This window comes from Choloepus didactylus, chromosome 6 (assembly GCF_015220235.1).
Source record: "Choloepus didactylus isolate mChoDid1 chromosome 6, mChoDid1.pri, whole genome shotgun sequence".
In the NCBI taxonomy this organism is placed as follows: domain Eukaryota; kingdom Metazoa; phylum Chordata; class Mammalia; order Pilosa; family Megalonychidae; genus Choloepus; species Choloepus didactylus.
The window spans coordinates 79,276,635-79,281,084 of NC_051312.1; positions in this window are offsets into that span (position 1 = coordinate 79,276,635).

Consider the following 4,450-nt stretch of genomic DNA (forward strand, 5'->3'; position numbering starts at 1 on the left):
TGTTTATACATATTAACTTACGATGTCTATAACTTGTAGTCTGTCCTCTAACAAGAACTCCTATTTTTAATCCAGAAATATTTCTAGTATCATACATTCCTTTTCATCACTATTATGTCTGTTTTAAGAGCACCTAGACCCATTCATACATTTATTTGCCCGACTTGATGTATTTTTCAAATCTGATTTGTTATATAGCATAATTTTGAAGATGCTTTAATTCACTACTTAATAATCTTCAACATCTTCTCACTTCTTTGAGGGTCAGGCAAAAATTCCTTGGCATGGCATTCAAGAAAATAAAATTTTCATTTATTTTTCCTTCCCCATTTTAATCTTTCCACATCCCTAAGCACCCAAAAGTATCCTGGTTGCAAGACAAATTGTATGGTTGCTGTATCTTGGCATGCCTTGTTTTAACATGGCTGGACTAATTGCCAATCCCAAAATACTACATAAGCTGGCTTTGCTCATTTTCTTTCCCTTATAAGTAAGTTTTTCTGCCATATATTTATCTTGCTAAGTCTTCTTAGACACTGAGGTAGAATGTCACATCTTTTAAGGAATACTCAGCATTCCCAAATTCAGGATGAGCTATTATCAGTAAATTCCCTTGCATAAGTACAGGAGGTTTAATTTGCTTGCCCCAAGTTATTAACTAACTCAGAATCAGCCCCAGGTTCTCATATATTCATACCTCATATATGTTTCTCTAAACCAAATCCATTTAAAGGCAAATTTGCAGTGGGCTGACAAGCTGTGGATGAGTGGTTGCTCTTCTGGTTTACTTGCTTTACTTATTCAGTTCTTTGCCTGTCTGTTTTTTTTTCTCTGGAGGAATATGAGGTTTAGTGTTTCTACCTTGGACATCTACCACTCCTGCTTCTTAGAATTTCTCCCTCACCCACCATTCCTGTCATGTTATGCACCATTCTTGGAAAGAGCAAGGAGGTTTTATGACATGGTTCCCACTTTCTCTTTCAAAGGCGAGGTCACATGTTTACAAGTATTATTCCATCTAACTTTGAAACTCCCACAGCTATTTTTGCAGGGAGAAATGTTCACTTCAAGGTCTTGTCTCAGTCCTACTTTGAGACTTTTTGAATGAAAGAAAAAAATGGACACACTGTACTACAAAACAGCACAGGACATAAAGACATGCTGCATCATCCCACCACATTCCAATCACAGTTCCCCTTCTGTCCTCAATGACAATAGTTTCCATTACCTGTTGCAGGTTCCAGGCCTCCAGGACCTCATGGAGAACATAGGGATTGATGCCAGCACTGTTGTTTCTTCTGCTGTGTCCTCATCCCATGCTGGGCTGCCACGTGACACAAACTGTGCAGTACCCATGGCTGCCTCTGGCTGTTAAAAACTGAAAAGGGCTCCTTGGGAACATCACTTAGTGCCAGCCCCAGAGCAATCAGGATGAGTCAGGCACTGCTTAGGAGCTAGCAAACAAGAGGAGACTTACTTTTTCACTTCCATTTCGCTTCCACTCCACTTCTAACATGCTTCTCTATTGACAGTATAGAACAGCAGTTTTAGAGGAAGCTAGGGATGGGGTCACAGAATAAAACATTGTCAGGAAATTTCATCTCCCTGAAGAGGAATGCCAACTTCCTGCACAGCTGGATCTAAATAAAGTCCTAAATTCTCTGCTAGTGCTTCATCTTCTGATAAACTGTTTTTCAAGACAAGTCAGATACAGACCTTTAATGAATAGTGGTGCTATCACTGAGCCTTTACATCTCAATTACATGGACTCTAAATTAAATTAAACCAAATTCCATTAAGCATCCCCCATTTGCCAGGCAATGTACCATTTGGCACTTAGCAGAATGCCTCTTTGTGCATCTATTGTGGTTCTTTTAGCTTTACCATATACATAAATAATCAATTTGCATACAAACTAAAATACTTATTGTCATGCCTACTGAAAATTAAACAGTAGTACTATTTTTTTTTATATTTATCCGCTGTTATTTAATTAATGAATTTTATCGTATTCTTATAATGGCTAACCAAGTCTCTGTCCCTGTTATGGTACTACGTATTTTATTTTTAAAAATAAATAAGAGGACAAAAGCTATCTATATTGTGAAGTTTACAGCATTTAACTTGTCCCTTGCCCACCCAAGAGCACACATCCATTGTCAGTTTTATCTCTGCTTTGAAAGGAGAATGATCATGATCTGTTTAATTTTTCCCATACTAAGAAATCACCAGTAATGTCATCTGTTGGGCAGTGCCCTATGATCCTTGTTATCGATGACACAGGGAGACTGGAACAATACTAGACTTTGTCATGTAATAAGTCTGGTATTGAAATGTCAGGAAGGCAGAAATCATCCCTTACCCACAGTGAGACTCCAGACAAGAAGGAGTGTGGAAGGTGCTCATGCCAAGGAGAGGGCCTAGGAAAGTATGTGAGGGCAGAACTCTGGTTTTGCCTTATAGACCTTGAACCAGGAGTGCTCAGCCCAGCAGACTTCTAAAAGGGAACTGGCATAATCTCTTAAATCCATAGGACTACCGAGTCTTCTCAGTATGAAATCAGGCTTAGGAACCATCAGAGAATACAGTATCCTAAGGGAAAGCATGATGCCATGATTTACATATTTGAAAAACAAAAACCAAAAACAACTGCCTCAACCATAGCTGGCTCTGAAAAGAGGGAAGACCACAAAGGACCTCCTATGCTACAGATACTCCATTCTATTTGGACTAAATGTTGGAAATTCTGGTCTAAGGCAATTAAACTTAAAGCAAAGATGTACATGTGTGTGCAATTTTATGCTAAGTTTTTAGTTGTTTATTATTGTGAATTCTAAAAGTGTAAATCTTGATTGATTAAAAAAGAAAAAAATAACAAGACATTTTATATAAGACATACTTGTGACACACAGAAATGCCTGCTATTAGGATTTGGCATCTTACTTCCTTTCATGTATATGTAACGCTTTTGAAAATCAGGATCATAATTCACATGGTATTTCATAGCTAGTTACTTACTTTTAAATATATAACATGAACGTTTCTTTCATCAATGATTTCTTTAACATGAGTTCCAAAATCTGCATGATATTCTACTATATAACTATAACCTTTCCTTTAAACATTCCTCTAATTTAAGACATTGAGTTTACTTTCAATATGTCGTATTATAATAAGATTATAATGAACATCAAAATATTTATGATTAATTCTATAAGGAAATTCATCGATACATATGCCAGTTTGGATATATTATGTCCCCCAGAAAAGCCATGTTCTGTAATGCAATCTTGTGGGGCCAGATTTATTAGTCTTGATTAAGGTGTGAACCTTTTCTTTATTCATGTAATATTTTATAAGCTGACCTCTTTGAAACATTCCAAAATTTATAATGGCCAATGGAACTTTACATTGCTAAAATGTCGCTCAACATGATAAATTTCTAATAAAAAATATTTTAATGTATAGTGCCTTCGTTTTACTCTTGAGGAATTAATATGTGAAAATTACATTTTAGGTGGTAAAACTCAGGTTACAAATACAAGATAAATATCCACTAATATCGTATTTCTGGTTTACTGGAATACATAACAGTTTTGAGTCATGCTTAACACCTTGGTTAAATAAAGAGAAAATGGGCAGGGGTGTCACAGAGGTATGTGAAGATTTAACAGTTCAAATAATCCTTAGCCCTTCTGAGAAATTATAGACAGGATATATGTAGTAAATGTTTCTGTAATATGGTGATTTCAGTCATTAGTGACCATCATTCAATTCATGCATGCAAAGTAATTGCAGTTATTTTTGATCACTAAAAACTGGTTTCAAATAAATTACAGCTCAGTGTGCTAAGGGTACAACAAATACCTTGCATTCAAAAATACAGTTTAAACCTGGAAAGTTTAAGGTAAAGGAATACTTATAATTCATAAATTCCTTTAGATAAAATTGAGACTACACTACTTAATTAGGTGTATTACTATGCATAATTAATCCCAGTTACCATATTATCTATTTACTGGTCATCAACAGCACAAATTTTTATGCTCCAAAAGAATTATCCAACCAGTAAAATGGCTACATTTAATTTTCTTTTAAAGACAGATGAAGTAAATTATGGAAGATTGGCATCGCTTACTATATTTTTCAAATTACTGATACAAATTTACCAAAGAAATAATTATACATTTTGCTTAACATCAAATTATCTGCACAAAGTTTCTAAGATAGATGTATTTCATGTTTAATTTCCAAAAATAAATAGAGGCTTTCTAACTGAAAGCATTTATACTCCTAACTCTCTAAAGTAAACATTAAAAAATGATCGCTCACAGCCTTTGAATATCCCACTTAGTTACATAAAATATTTTCTGTCCCAAAACTTCCTCAAATTCAAAAGATATCTATTTACTTCCTAAGAACATGAGAAACAGTCTTCATTTCAAACCAT